Below are 17,082 nucleotides of genomic sequence, written 5' to 3' on the forward strand. Positions count from 1 at the left end.
GGGTCATCTGGTGTTTGTTTAACATTATAAAAACTGCCAGATATTTGATATTAACAGTCATTTTCATTTTATCATACAAATCTTAGTATCTTTGTAGAATGCCAATTTATCACGTAAGAGGGGATGTATTTCCAGACTTTCTAGCTTGTTCAACTCCTTTATCCACGAATCCATATGCCAGCAGCACACTGTTTTGTTCCATATAGCTTAATAGTAAATATTAAACACGGGAAATATATGTCCTCAAGTATTTTCCTTTAATCAAATCATTTTGTATATTCTAGGACCTCTGACTTAGCAAATATGTTTTAGATTCAGTTTCTTATATATTTTAAAAATCCTGCTAGAATTTCCATTTCAATTAGGCTTACATTTAATCTATAGATGAACTCAGGGAAGAATTGCCATCTTTATGTCAAGCATTCCAGTTGATAGAATTGTATATTTATTTCTTTACTCTATCTTTAATTTCTCTGAGTCTTTTACTTTTAACTTCCAGTGGACACATCTTATAAATTGCCAATTAAATTACTCCTAGAATTTTAATTTTATGCTTTTGTAAATGATGTTACTTTTTATTTTATTTTGTACCTGCCCATTGAGAGGTATAGCAGTAAATTTGACTTTTGTGTATTAACTTTGTGTCTTGCTACTTAATAAAATTACTTATTGTTTCTAGTATTCATTTTTTTTGGGTTCCTTTGAATTATCTACATAGATGATCACATCATCTCTAGAAAATAGAGTTCGACTTGTTCCTTTCGAATTTTATGTTCCGTTTCTTCTTTCTCATCTTTTTACACTGATATCTGGTCAAAGTTGAAAAGGAATGGTGACAAGTATATACTTGCATTGTTTAAGATTTTAGGTAGAAATCATTATTTTTATTTTTTCAACACTGAGCATTTGTCTTTCTATTCTTAGTTTGCTGAGAGGTTTTCCATGAATTTTTAAAAGTTTTTTCACATGGTTTCTTTGCCTCTATTAAAATGATCATGTCTTTTCTTATGTATTATTTTAATATAGTGAAGTGCATTAATTTTCATATATTAAACAAACCTTGCGTTCCTGTAATAACACACAATTTTTTCAAGCTGTACTACTCTGTTTTAACCAGGCTAAAACAAAGTTTATCAACGACTGATTTGACCTGATATTGCGTAAAGGAGGTCAAGACAGTTCTTTTCTTCCATATTAACTTGGTCAGTTACTTTTGTAAAGATTTAAAATGAGAGTGGATGGTGCAGAGAGTCCCTGTGTACTTCCTTCCCAAACTCACAGTTTCCCGTGTGATTAACATTTTCTTTCAGTATGGTGCATTTGTGACAAGTGAAGAACAACCAATATTGACACTTTATCAGCAACTAAAATTAATTTTGTTAGGATTCATGCTTTGTGCTGTACGGTTGTATGGATTTTGACAAATGCATAATATTGTGTATCCACGATTACAATAGTGTGCAGAGTAATTTTTCTGCCCTAAAAGTCCTTGTTTTCCACATATTCATCCCTCCTCCCCTCTCCCCAAAACCACTGGCAACCACGGATCTTTTTAATGTCTCTGTAGTTTTGCCTTTTCCAAAATGCCATTTAAGTGGAGTGATATAATATGTAGACTTTTCAGTCCGACTGCTTACCCTGGGAAATATAAATTTAAAGTTCCTCCATGGTTTTTTTTGTGGCTTGATAGCTCATTTATTTTTTTCTATGAAAATATCCCAGTGTGTGCATGTACCGCAGTTTTTCCATCCGTTCGTCTATTGAAAGACCCATTTTCTGACTCACAGCATTTTCCTTCTTTCTGAAGAACTTCTTAACGTTTCTAACAAGGCAAGTTTATTTTCTGAGTCTGTTTAAGAATTATATTTGTCTTTCTTCAGACGTTAGAAGTTTCTTTGTGGGAAGTTGCTTACTCAACAAAAAATGTTTTATTATTTTTCATGCATATAGAGATATTCAGATTTTCTATTTCTTCATGGGTCATTTGTATCTTTCAAATAGTTTGCATATTTCATCCAAGTAGTCAAATTTTCTGGCATAAAATTTAATACCGTCTCTTTATTATCTTTTTAATGTCTTAATAACTATGGAAGTTCCCCCCTCCATTCTCCATACTATTAATTTTTGCCTTTGCTGTTATTTGTATTAGCCTAATTAGAAGTTCATCCCTCTTATTGATATTTTTAAATAATCAGTTTTTCATTTTATTAATTTTCTTCATTGTTTTTCTATTTTCTATTCCATTGATTCCTGTTCTTTATTAGTTTCTTTTATTTGTTTACCTTTTGTATAATTTCCCCCCCTTTTTAAAGTATTTTAACCAGGAATGTCAGACCATTGATTTTATGACATTTGTCTTCTCCAATATTATCATATATGGCTTTATTTTACCTTGTAAACACTACTGTATCTGGATTTAAACCATTTTGAATGTTGTATTTTTACCATTACGCGTGTTGAAATATTAAGAAAATATTGTGAGAAACTTTCACAATATTTTCTTAATATTGTGCTCAAGCTGAGGGGACACTTCTCTACAAAATGAATACGTAAGCCCTCGGAACAAACCAATGTAGAGATGCCAGTGTGGAATGTCACTGAGAAGTTCAAACAAGGACCATGAGAAATGGAAAATCTCTTACAGGCTGCATGAGACCTGGAGACAGAACACAATGTGAGTTGACCTTGGAAGATATGACAAATATCTGCATGACTAAGCTCTGAGCTTGGCACAAGGAAAATGGATGACGCCAATAGAAAAGATCACAGGCCTTTCCTTAATATTTCTGACGTGGTAAGCATCAAGGCCTTGATCATCATGTGGGAGGAGAAGGGAAAGGAACATTACTGTAACTAAATGTTTTCCTATTCCAGGTTGGGTCAATTTGAGTGCAATTACTTCCACTTAGGACAGTAAACTTTGTGGCGTTGCCTGCTTCTGAGTCTTGAGGAGCAATTTTCACTGGTTAAATTTTGCAAACAAAACCAGCAATGTATAAAATAACCATACTGAAAATCTCTTAACAAAGCATTAATATCAATCTCTGCGTGTGGACTCAACTGATTTATGACAAACAAGTTCTAACTGTTTGAGCAAACTGACCTAGAGACAAGCAACTCCAGTCACTGTTGATTTGGGGCATGCTGCCGGTTTATGAAGAATGAGAAATGATCCTGCAGAATACTTTATAGTGCTGGGGCAGATAAAATGCAGGCAGTTTTTTGCGCAGAAAAAAAAGGGGCAATAAAAGAAGCTTTATTAGAGGTTGTCAATAAAATAATCATTTTTTTCTCTAATTCCAAGGATAATGCTGAGAAAAGGAAGTTCAAAGACAATGATATTAAGGCCCTGTATTTCAGATTCTAGATTCATTTTACAAAGTGGACAATTTTACGGAAAGAAGATTCACAAAGAATTAAAGTTTGGACAAAATCCAGCATTACAATTTTCCACAAAATCTTGAGCAAAACAATAAGCACTGTGCTTTTTCTTAGACCCATGCGGCATGATGCAATCTGTACAATGCATTAGCTTTGTAATAAGAAGTTTCAGATCCACGAGTCAGTGGTTAGCACTCTTGACCTATGATGTGGTAGGTACCTAAACCCATCCCAGTATAGCGATTTAGACGGTGTTGTGGCAGAGAGCTGGCTGTGGGCATGGCCTTCAGAAGAGAACATCGTGACAGTGCCTTTGGCACTTTATTCCTAAGTAATCTGTTAACCTATCAACACATTTCACTATATGACCTTTGGAATAATGAAACTTTAATTATTCAGATACCTTCAAAAATTGGAACCTCACACACTTCATGCATTTTAGATATGTGATGAATGTTTGCCAGACTGAGAATTAGTAGCCTTGAGTACTCGTAAACTGGGGATGCACTGGGGCATTTTCATTGGCCCACTAAGGCGAAAAGAGGAGAGGGCTGCTCTACTTCCTCACACATCGTACAGTGAACAAGAGAAAGCATGCTTCTCCACCTGAGTAAATTAACCTAAGCCTGATCTTGCTTAGTTTACAAGAGAAAATTTTCCAACAATTGTTAAGAGTAGAGGAGAATGTCGTGCCAGTTATAAAGTTTCCCCAAATCATATAGCCAACAATGCTTTACCACAGGTTTTCAAAAGATCTTTTCCCTTCTCAACACTTTGCCACTTGTTCATTTCCAAAAACAGTTCTGCTGCTGCTGGCAAATTCTCTGTGCTCCTGTAAAAGGCCTAGTCTCCTGAGCCACAGAAACACGCGCTGTAAAATGGGAGAACATTTGCTTTCACTTCTCTAAGAAACATCCATGTACTATAAGGATTAAATCCATATCCATTTGTTTAAAAGTTCTCTTATCTCCCAAAGCCAAATGGTTACAATCTAAGATGGGCACCTAAGTTAGTCAGGGTGGACCACTAAGACATCTCCCTAGGGACTGTCGTTTCAAGGAGAAATAAGACCCAAGGGTTAGAGACACCTCTAGTTGGTAAAAGCCAAAACCATGAGGCTGTCTGACTCCCAGAGAGATTATTTACATGCCAAAGGGTTCAGTTAGGATTCAGGCCCATTATATTTCAGGAGGGAACAACTGCCCCCTTCCCCTTTATAAGCAGAAGTGTGTCATTTTCCCCCATATCTTGCCTATGAAGTGTCCAGCCACTCATTAGGACAACTGACCTGGCTCTCATCAGGCTGCTCTAGGGGTAAGGACTAGGGCAACGGGCACCAACAGACATATTACTTACTGGGAGGCATTTCATGAGAAATCTGTCTCTTATCTAGAATACCCTATGTACACATTCAGGATTAAATTAATAAAAATGAATGTTAAAAGCCGGTGGGAGCTATCTTTCACCATTGCCTTTATTTCCTCCTCTTCTCCTTTTCTGGTTTAAATTGCCCCAGAAAAATATTTTCTATTTAGAGACAAATTGTACATTTTAATATGATATTTAAATTATGTAAGCCTATTTACATTTTTACATTTGATATAGTTTTTTTTAACAACAAAAGGAATATCACGGGAATATTTCTTCCATGGGATCGTGGAAACCTGTGCTTTAGTATCTCATCCGCAACAATTAATCCTGGCTCTACATCTCAAGGATTGTGTGACACAAGAAAAGAGTTAGTTCCTCCTCTGAGGGAGTGATAGCAATTTTAATTGCCTTTAGATTGGTATAACGATAAAAATAAAAATTTAGCCATAAATTCACCAAAGAATTCATAGCACATATTCAGAATTTAATAAATGGAAGAACCCTTTGTTTGCTAATAGAAATTGTTAGTACTTTAAATTAAGTTAGAATTAAAACTTGGAAGTGAAGGAATACTTCACTTGCTGGTGAGTAGATACACATAAAGACACTTCTCTGAACATCAGCACTCTTGTTTCTTTTCAATTATTTTATTGAGGTCATAGTGGGGGTTATAACATTGTGTAATTTCATGGTACATTATTGCTTATCAGTTTCTGTATAGACTGCATCATGCTCACCACTAATAGTCTAGTTTTTATCTGTCACTATACATATGTGCCTGTTTACCCGTTTTTTCCAGCCCTCCAACCCTTCTCCTCTGGTAACCACTGATGTGTTCTCTTTGTCCATATGTTTGTTTGTCTTCCACATGCGAGTGAAATCATGCAGTATTGGTTTTTCTCTGTCTGGCTTGCTTCCATGTCTTGGCTATTGTGAATAATGCTGCAGTGAACATAGGGATTTATAAACCTCTTTGAATTGTTGACTTCAAGTTCTTTGGATAAACATCCTGTAGCGGGATAGGTAGGTTGTTTGGTATTCTATTTTTAACTTTTTGAGAATTCTTCATACTGTTTTCCATAGTGGCTACACCAGTTTGCATTCCGACCAGGAGTGTATGAGTATTCCTTTTGCTCCGCATCCTCTCCAAGATTTTTTACATTTTGTCCTGGTAATTATAGCCGTTCTGATCAGCGTAAGGTGATATCTCATAGTTTTGATTTTCATTTCCCCAATAATTAGTGATGTTCAACATTTTTTCATGTGTCTGTTGGTCATCTGGATATCTTCTTTGGAAAAATGTCTGTTCATATCCTTTGGAGCAGAAATAAAGAAATGGAAAGATATTCAATGTTATGGATTGGAAGAATACACATAGTTTCAATGCTCAGGGGCTGGCCAGGGGGTGCAGTGGTTAAGTGCACATGTTCTGCTTTGGCGGCCCAGGGTTTGCCGGTTGGGATCCCGGGTATGGACATGGCACTACTTGGCCATACTGTGTTAGGCATCTCACATATAAAGTCGAGGAAGGTGGGCACGGATCTTAGCTCAGGGCTGGTCTTCCTCAGCAAAAAGAGGAGGATTGGCAGCAGACATTAGCCCAGAGCTAATCTTACTCCAAAAAAAAAAGTCCATATTAGTGAAAGCAATCTACAGATTCAATGCAATCACAGTCAGAATCCCAATGACATTCTTCACAGAAATAGAACAAAGAATCCTAAAATTTATATGGAACAATAAAAGACCCCAAATAGCCAAAGCAATACTGAGAAAAAGGAACAAAAGTGGAGGCATCACAATCCCTGACTTCAAAGAATACTGCAAAGCTATAGTAATCAAAACAGCATGGTGCTGGCAAAAAAACAGACACATAGATCAATAGAATAGATGTGAAAGCCCAGAAATAAAACCACACATCTATGGGCAGCTAATCTTTGACAAAGGAGCTGAGAACATACAATAGAGAAAGGAAAGTCTCTTCAATAAATGGTGTTGGGAAAACTGGACAGTCACATGCAAAAGAATGAAAGTAGACCATTATCTTACACCATACACAAAAATTAACTCAAAATGGATTAAAGACTTCAATGTAAGATCTGAAACCATAAAACTCCTAGAAGAAAATATAGGCAGTACACTGTTTGACATCAGTCTTAGCAGCATCTTTTTGAATACCGTGTCTACTCAGGCCTGGGAAATACAAGAGAAAATAAACAAATGGGACTATGTCAGACTAAAAACCTTCTGCAAGCAAAAGAAACCATGAACAAAATGAAAAGACAGCCCACAAACCAGGAGAATATATTTGCAAATCAAGGGGTTGATTTCCAAAATATACAAAGAACTCATACCACTCAATGACAAATAAACAAACTGATCAAAAATGGGCAGAGGGTACACACAGACATTTTCCCAAAGAAGTAGTCTTGTTTCTTTACCATGCAAATCCAATATCTTCCACCATAGTATCATTTCTATTACTCTCAGAAAACAAGGATCTTTATGGAGGAACGTGGAGGGGACTCATACTACTCTTTTACATTACTATTATTTTTCTCTTCATGGATTGCTGCTGATGCTGCTGCTAATTGTCTCTTAACCAATGCTCTCTGATATTTCTCTTTGTCTATCTGAATTTCTTCCTCTTCTAATAATCTACTTGCACAGGCGGTCATGGGTCCTGAAGTAGCTCTGCTGCCCTCAGGAAAGTGGTTCTTGATTTCAAACACATTCTTGCTTCATCAGAGAACACAAACAATGATATGGAGTTCAAGGTTTGAGGCTGGAAAGGCAAAGTCCCACAGTAATGTTTAGGTTTTTCTTTTAGTGCACGCCTAACTCTTCAACACATCTTCACACGTGATAATTTCCAAAACTTCCTGAATAGCAATGTAAATCAGGTTCCTGTTCTTTCTATAGGAATCTATGTTTTCATGCAAATTAAAGGATATGGTTTCTTATTAATGCTCAGTGTCCCTGAATATTAGCAAGCAATCAGAAGGTGAACTACCTGGTATAAATTAGAGAGACCAAAAAAGTATGATGAACTAATTTGTGAGTGTATTTAGCAAAATCTCATCTTTTACAGAAAACATATTCTACGGCACTTGCAATTAGAATAACTATTTTCCCTGAACTGAGATAAACCTTTGTTCTATTAGATATAGAAGGCCACTTTTATCTGGAAAAAATAGGAGGGAAAAATGAGAATTTTAAGTTGGAGTTGAAAAATAGTGGGTTAAAAGTTAAGAGAACAGAGTGGAAGTATTTGTACTTGATCTGCTAAGGCTACAAGCTTAACTGCATTTATAAAAAGGGCTTGGACTGTTGTGAAGTCACCATGGACACGGTGAAGATTACAAAATGAGTATTAAGTCTCAAAATGATTTACTCAGATCAAAATTATTAAGTAAAATTTTAAAACTTATTTGTCAAACATGTAAGAAACTCTGTGTCTTTGGAAACATAATCATATTATTGATATGGGGATCATAAATTTTAACTACTATTATTAGAACGGTATTCACCATGAAATAATATACCACTGAGAAAAAAATATAGTGAAGGAGTCTTTAAAAAGTTTCTATAACATAAGAAATTATGGAATGAAGATCTTCCATAGAGTCATATTAGTTCTGAAATAACATGGGTGAAATGTTATTGATTTTTATCTGTTGTAAATATTCCATCATATTTATTTCATTTTAGGGAACAAACGCGTATTCCTAAGAGTTGCTGAATATTAACAGATATTTTCCCCATAAGGTATTAAACTCAGCAGCCATGAATCCATCTCCTCCAAGAGTTAACAGAAATCTTATCTTTATCGTTGTGGACAGATTATTTTACACATTTCCTTCTTATGAATAAGAATTAATCAATTTTATATTTTTTCCCCAAAGAACACATTGTCAGTCTAGGAACTAGAAGGCAGATACCTTGATTTTTGTTTAAGGCATTAATTTACCTAAAATTTATTTGAGTCTATTTTTAAGAAAATGAGGAAAATAGTTTTGTATGGAAACCAGTAGAAGATAATAAATACTAATGATGAATTCAAATGTTATAAAATGTTCTCACATCTACAATTAAAATAGTTGAGTTTGTATTTTCACTCTGCATTACAGTCCATCTATCGAGACTGTGGAAGTTACGTTGTGATTTTCACAATTTTGTGTCTCTGGGTAGTTGCAAACTTGATGCTTAAAACTGAGTGTGCAATGTAACAATCATACCATAGTAGCTCTATTTTACTGAGCGAGTACTAGGCTCCAGGCCCTGAGATAAACGCTTTGTCTGAGCTATAAATCACCTCTTCCTTGGACAGCATAGGGTATTATGCACTCAGATCTTTATATGATGATAAGAACCTGGAGGCTGAAGGTGTTTCAGAGATTTATCTGAGGTCACACCCTAATAAGTGGCAGGACATGGATTAACAATTGCATCTATATGACTCACAACCTATTCTTCATACTCTACATTCTGCTTTTTCCATTAGTTAGAGAAATTGTAGATCTTAAGTAGTTTAAAAAGAAATGTGGAGTTACAAATTTTATTGAAGGCCAGAGGTCCACGATGCTTCTTCGAGAAACGGATGTTTATGTGTAATAACCTGCTCTAAGCAGGTGACCACGTCATTAATCAGAATTGCTCCCTAACTGCTGTGGCCAGGTGAGGGTTAGTGGCGTTTTTCAGGATCTTATGGCACTACTAGAGGAGAGATCCATTTTTCAACTGACATTGCCAGGAAAAATTTAAAATACACCTCCTACCCTGCCAACATGTTGAACTTTGACCCGGGTGTCTCTACATAGAGAATCCAAACAAACAAAAACCCATATAGGCTCAACCATAGAACTCGTTGCTTGATTAAACAGAACTAAATTTTACCCCGACTCTTCAATTCCAAGAACAGGCAGACTGGAATTGGCAAAGCCTTCTTCAGAAATCAATGGACAATTTGCCGCTTAAAGAACTATGCACTGAACAACGTAATAAACAATCACAATTTCAGTAATAAGTTTCCTGACACAACAGACTGGCACTTTGCACAGTCGTAATGAGAAAACAGCAGCTGAGGAACCGCAGAAAAGGAGCTAGACTTTACTGGAATACAGATTATACTGAGCTAATTAATGATTTTCCCAAATGCCTTGTTGATTAGATATTAAAGTAAAAATCCCTTATATAATTTCTATATTTAGGGACACCATATAATTTTCATCCAAGCCAGGATTTTTCCGATAATGAAGAAAGCTCTATATTTATTTTTCTAAGACAACAGGAGGAAAGACGGGCTCACTTGAGCAAAGCAGGAGACACGATTCTTTTATTTATAGTTGTCACGTATTAGTGTGTAGAATCAAGAAGTCAAAAAATGCCTTGGAGTTGGAGAAATCATGACTTCTAATACTGGGTCAACCTTCAGTTGTGTGATTTTGGGTGAATTAATTACTTTCACTGAAAAATGAAGAGAAGAAAAATACCTAACTTGAAGGCTTGTGAGAATTAAAAATTATATCTATAACATAATTAACACAGTGCCTGGCTTGTTTAAAATACTCAATAAGTAGACATATTTAGAATCCTACTTCTCATTGTGTAGCTTAATTTATTATCATCAATCTATTTGTAATATTAATGTAGCTCTGAGTGTTGGGATCCTATGTTTTGAAACTTGAAAGGGATAGAAACCTCTGACTCTAATGTACCAAACTTCTACGCTCAGATCGGTCAAAAGTAAATCATACTGGGCCAGCTCCGTCGCCGAGTGGTTAAGTTTGTGCGCTCCGCTGCAGCGGCCCAGGGTTCGGATCCTGGGTGCGGACATGGCTCCACTCGTCAGGCCACTTTGAGGCGGCGTCCCACATCCCACAACTAGAAGGACCTACCACTAAGATATACAACTATGTACGGGGGGGTTTGGAGAGATAAAGCAGAAAAAAAAAGTAAATAGTACTCCTTAAAAATTCTGTCTTCATAAGATTAATTGTATATAGGTGTATTGAGTCTAAGGATCAAAGTAATGATATTCTACTTTGACTAGTGAAAAGCAATAGGATGTCCATATTAATATGATTAGAAGGAAACATCAGAATTAAATTGGTTTAATAAAGTCCAATTCATTCAATAATCTGGAGCAAAAATGTACTATTTTAGTATATAAATAAAATAAGAAAGTGATATTATGTATAGCTAAGAAATAAAATAAACACTGAACTTCAGTTAATTAATACATGTGAAATAGATTTTAGAAACATGGATTTAAGATATGAAAACTTCAGAAAAGTAAAGTGGAATTAGTTTCCAATTTTCAAGATTTACTTACTTCACCTCTTGTAAGCCAAAGCCAGTGATTTTTTTTTAATGGTTAGGGACCTATATCCACATTCAGGTATGTCTATAAGTGTTGTTTGCTTTTGTTTTTGCATATACTATATATTATTTACTTCTCAGCATTTAATATAATGACAATTGTGTAATTCCAAGACTAAGAAATTTAATGGAGCAAATTCTTAGTTAAAATATTCTCTCTTACTTTGTTTTTAATCAACTATAAGCTAAAGGATCAAAACTGTAACAGAAAACATAAAAAGAGTACATGTTATTTTCCTAGGATAGCGCTCTTACAACTTGTGTATTCTCGTAGCTATAACACAGCATAGGAAAGTACAAATGAGGTGATCTATTTTTTTCAAGAAAGTTTTAAAGATATACAATTTAAGGGCATAGTTTCTTCCTTTTTCACAGTGCAATCCATTTGCCAACCCTTTTAGCCTTTCCCTTTTCAGAACCCTGAACAACCAAGCTACATCTTACTGTGAACAAATTAGTTTTGACACCTTGAGACATTTAATTATTTGCAAAAGTGAGTCAGATGAAGGTGAAGTTGAGAGAAATGTTTTAAGCTCTAGGAAGATATATATGCTCAAAATTCCGTTAGTGAAAAGTCCATAAATAAACATAATGGAAATGTACAAATAAAGTTTCAAATTTTTAGGAAATGAACATATTACAAAATAGAAATGTAAGGTTTAGCAGGTCATCAGAGTTTTTACATCCTACTATTCAGAAGTCTTTTTCAGAGGTGCAGGAAATCTCAGAGAACGAAGTGAATGTGGTGTTCATTCAGCGCAGCCACTCATTTTACAGTGGCGGGAACTGAGGTGCAGAGAGGGTAAGGGATTTGCCAGGAGGTTAGGGTCACTTGCCAGTGTCTATTAAATTCAGTGAGAGAAACAACATCTAGGTTTCTTATTTGCCCTATATTATGTTATTAATTTCATTTGCCAATAACAATAGCAATTTAGGGGCATCTGAAGTCTGATGCTATGGATAACCTTTTTAATGAGCAAGTTGTGCTAATTAAATTTGTATAATCATAAAAACGGTATAGCTAATTTTTCCAAATACATCTATGGCTATGCTGATTTAAATGGCTATAATTCGAGAACTCTGAGAATTTTTAATCTATTAACTATTCCATTCATTTATTAATTAATAATTAGTAAATGTTTATTAAATGAACTATTTTGTGAATATGTGTGTGTGTGTGTATGTGTATTCTAAAGTTTGTTTTCCCTTACAATTTTTACAATCTTAAAAAAGTGTTAGGGGCTGGCCCCACCGCCTGGAGGTTGAGTTTGGCACACTCCGCTTCAGTGGCCTGGGTTCTATTCCCGGGCACAGACCTACACCACTCATCAGCAGCCATGCGGTGGCAGCAAACCACACGCAAAATACAGGAAGATTGGCACAGATGTTAACTCAGAGTGAATCTTCCTCAATAAAAAGAAAGCAAAAGAAAGATCGCCTTCTTCTGAGAGTGATAATTAGTTGAATTTGGTACATAAAATTAATATTTCAATTGATGTTTATTCATATTCATCCATGTAAGTTAAAATGTTTTAAGATATGAGATGCAAAATATGTCATGAAAACACATTTTTTTGGTATTTTTGGCCTGTCAATATATTTAAGATATAATGTGAAATATAATTAAGCTTTTTGCATTAAAGTGTATGAGAAACATTATCACATCATTTTTATCATACTTATAAGTGTAGGTATATTCAGCTTGAAACTGTTAAAAGTAAGTCTAAATAAGTGTAGGCAGAAGTGCCAATAGAAAAATACAAGCAGAAATATATAAATATCATACAATAAAAGAGACTATAAGTCTAGGACAAAATGTCCTTTTTATATATGCTGATTTTTTTCTGTTCACAATTCACACATGAATATTCTGCATACATTATATTCCTTAATATTGAGATACTTGGAAATTTTCTTTAAACGTGCCCAAATTCAAAGTTACTAATTGTTTAAATGAAGACATTCCCTACTATTTTCTAAATGAAAAGGGGTAATGTTATTTTAGAAATAGTGCGGACTTTCCTCCTTTTGTGATAATTCGTCTGGCTTACTTTTCATAGTCATTTTCATTTTCCGTTTCATTACAGTATTATGAAATGTTTACAGAATCCCCCACTATAATCAAAAGATTGGTAGATTTCTAATCGCTTTAAATGATGCATACACATATCTTTGTTTTGTAAAATATATTTAAAAAATACTCCTTTTTTAATGCTGAATGATGAAGTTGCAGAACTACTCCCACATCCAGGAAGCTGTGGATTATCCACGTATCTAGCTGTGCATAGCTCTATAGATTTATTCTTTGTCTATTTATTGCATCGTTGAAATGTTTTTACAGAAAGAATTCTCTTAGCAAGATTATAATAAAAATTACTTCGACTTTTGAAGAACAGAGTCTTTCATGATTAATGACACACAAAGTTCTGCTCGAAGTTTCCTTAACATCTCAATAAAGTATTTTGATATTTTACAATTATTCTGATGCTATAGAATCACGTGTGATTTGTTTTCTATTTAATTATTTTTATTAATTTCTATTAAGGTAATTTTCCATTTATTTGTTTGAAAAATTCTATGTTCACAGTTAATTTGAACAAAACTTTATTTACTTCTCTAGGAAGGAAAATAGGGAAAATTGTCAACATGTTATATAACTAAGGACAATATTCAACACATTAAACAAAGATGGGAGTAGTCATCTTTTTCAGACAATAACTAGCAGCAAATACTTCGATACTATAATTGACATCCATAAACTACTTTCCTTGAAGCATCTAAAAGTAATTTGTAGAAATTACTTAATTAGCCTCTCAGCAGTTCCCGGCAGTGGATTGCATTGTAATTACAGTGTACTTTGTATTCACAGTATTGATGGAGAGCATGAGCGCAGATATCTGTACAGCGCTACATGTGCAAAGGAAGCCGGGACCCGGTCAATAGGAAAGCCTGCACGGGCACATTCCTCACACTTGTTCGCTAAGGGGGACAGGTAACCAAGGTTGTTTTGTGTACTCTTCCTCTTCGTTAGTTTAGGTTACCCCCGAAATATCTCACCGACTTTCACATTTTTTCTGTTCTCTTTGCTCTCTGTCACAGACAAAAAAATTTAGATGTTTTGAAAAATAACTCACTGAGAATATACACTTCATGTTGTTTTCATAGGCTAAGAAAGAGGGAGAGACAGATACAGAGGGAAAGAGTACAAATTTAGGAAAAGTCATTGGCAAGTGAAATTAAATGCCCAAAGCATGAAAGCTTATAGAAAGTTCAGGAAATACTTCTTACATTTGATGAGTCCAGAGTGGACAATACATCGGAAGTGTACTAAATTGAGTAATTGGAACAAATGCTTCTTTCCTTTCTGTATCCAGGCAGTTGGTCACATAACCCTGCATTTTCTCCCTTTAGAGGCAGAGGTTATTTCTCTAACCTTTGTCTTTGGACTGGGGCATGTGGTTCCCTGATTCAAAGGATGCTAGCAGACATTGTGCAAATTGAGGCTTAAAATGGACTTGCACAGTTGGACTTTCCTTCATGTGGTTCTTGTATTGCCACAGTAAGATGTCTCTGGGGCCCATCCAGTGGCGTAGCAGTTAACTTCGCATGCTCCTCTTCAGAGGCCCACGGTTTGCCTGTTCAGATCCTGGGTGTGGACCTACACACACTTATCAAATCATGCTGTGGCAGGCATCCCACATATAAAGTAGAGGAAGATGGGCAAAGGTGTTAGTTCAGGGCCAATCTTCCTAGCAAAAAGAGGAGGTTTGGCGGTAGATGTTAGCTCAGGGCTAATCTTCCTCAAAAAAAAAAAAAAAGAAGAAGAAGAAGAAGATGCCTCTGCTGGCCTGCTGATACATAGAGGATGGGAGACAGATGAAAGAAACTGGCAATCTCCAGCTTGGAGCTAAGCCCAGATGAGCCCACCCTAAATAAACTTACGTACAAACGCACAGATGAAAATGAATGATTCCCATTTCAGGATCCAGAATTTTGGGGTAGTTTGTTTCACAATATTATTTTGGCAACATTTGACCGATATAGAATGACACAGTGGGAATTGTAAGTTAGATTCAAGATATAGAGAGACTTTTATTTTGGATTTCATTTTTCTATAAGAAACTGTTCATTTTTGCATTTGTATACGCATTCACATGTTAGGGATAAACTAAACAAGAGCTTTAATTTACAATTTGATTTCAGTGTCAGTATTTAGAAGGCTCTATTACATGGTGACTTCAACATTGTTTCTGGTCTTGACCTTAAAGAAACAGACAGCCAATTATTTCTCCAGCCAAAATGGCTTCACCTGGGATCAGCAAAGAACTGCAATTTGGAGTCTGCAACTATGGCAAGCCACATGCAAGTCCTGAGCAACAAGGGGAGGAGAAACCCTCTTATAGAGGGGCAAAGAAAGTTGGGAGAGCTATTGTAAGCAAAAAGCCCATTGGAGGAGACTGGGAGATCAAAGCGTGGCGGCTTTTCATTGGCTGTGTTGTGACAGTCTCTCCTTGGCTATTACTGGGCAGGAAGAGGAAGTCTTCTTCCTGTTGGGCTCTGCAATGGTTAATACATGTGAGAGCTCTCCTTTCTGGCCTCTCAACTCTATTTTCAGTGAGGTTTCTGTTTATTGATTTTCACACTGCTATTGCTGATCGAGCATATTCTTGACTAATAACTGTGAAATCTTTAGGTTACCTTCATTTCAAATTAGAATAAAACACCAATACCATGAGCAAAGCTTGTTGATAAAATTATTGCTAATAGCTGTATATTGACTTTCAGATATTGGTGAAATATTTGAGTCACACAAATGTTAAAGCTCATGAAACAAGCATGATGAAGTCCATGAGTGAGGTAGGAATTGCAAAAATTTAATACTTTTTTAAGCCTTTATTTGTGACTATCACATAGCCTAATGTTACAGAATTACTGAATGTGGGGAAGAAAGAAGCCCATTTTCATTATCTTTCCTCAAAGACAAGACACTAGTTAAAAATGATAGTAAAAGCACATTTTCATGTAGTTACAATTTTTTTTCTGGGGATGAGACCTTTTAAGATGTACCTTAGCAATTGTATCTCAATAAAGCTGAAAAAAATTTTTGCCTTGTCACAAACTTGTACATGATGTTGAAAGAAAATGAAAAAGCAGCTACTTATGGTGTTTCTGATATGATACATCATGAAGTATATTTGCTAAAATATTTAATCTAAATATAATTAATTCCTTCAACCTTGTTTCTAAATTATAGGAAATAAATGGAATTAAGAAGAAATCATTAAGTAAATCCAGAAGCAGGACAAGCTATAAGACAACTGTCATTAGTTCATAAGAAATTGCTGTCACAAAATAAAAAAGTTGAAGCAAGTTGAGAGTCGAAAAGTGACTAAGAAGATATAACAACCAAATTCAACGAGTGAAATTAAATTGTATCATATATCTAAAAATATTTATGAAGTCATTGTTGGAAAAACTCAGAGCATAAATATACTATCCAGGCATGAAGTGTCATGGAATCTATACGTGAATTACAAGTGATTTAAAATAAATAAAAGAGATACAGAGAAAAAGAGAGAGAGGATTTCAACAATATCCAAAAAGTAAGTTTGAATTTCTACTCACACACAAAAAAACAAATACTGTACTTTGTAAATAATAACACAAACTAGGGACAAATTTTATTTTACAACCAGTCATAATCGATATGTTGCTGGACCCACTCTTTGACAGTCAAGGGGATTCTAATCTGCTGCTTGCTCTAAAGAGCCCTTAACATTTTATATCAGGAAAGGGGCATTATTCCATGTGTGTAAAATAAAAGGCATGTCTTCGTAGTTAAAAATTCAGAGATTATCTGTCTATTTTGAAAACGAACCGCATCCTTCTTTGGCCACATTTCTTGATTCATATTGTAAGGATGAGTTTTAATCAGGCAGCAGGCGTATGAGA

General features: G+C 35.1%; 1 protein-coding gene across 7 annotated transcripts in view; it reads left to right on the top strand.

The window, feature by feature from the left end:
* The window catches only part of LOC138919063 (ral guanine nucleotide dissociation stimulator-like), a 45,225-nt gene that overhangs the window by 6,596 nt on the left and 21,547 nt on the right, over window positions 1-17,082 (top strand). Inside the window, exons 2-4 of one of the 7 annotated variants that reach the window (XM_070243078.1) lie at window positions 14,000-14,122; window positions 15,916-15,987; window positions 16,385-16,733. The exons of the other annotated variants lie outside the window; for them this stretch is intronic. The gene's annotated coding sequence lies outside the window, so the exon portion shown is untranslated. The remainder of the gene's footprint in view (window positions 1-13,999; window positions 14,123-15,915; window positions 15,988-16,384; window positions 16,734-17,082) is intronic. 7 annotated transcript variants of the gene reach the window in all.

Source organism: Equus caballus, chromosome 19, assembly GCF_041296265.1.
Source record: "Equus caballus isolate H_3958 breed thoroughbred chromosome 19, TB-T2T, whole genome shotgun sequence".
NCBI lineage: Eukaryota > Metazoa > Chordata > Mammalia > Perissodactyla > Equidae > Equus > Equus caballus.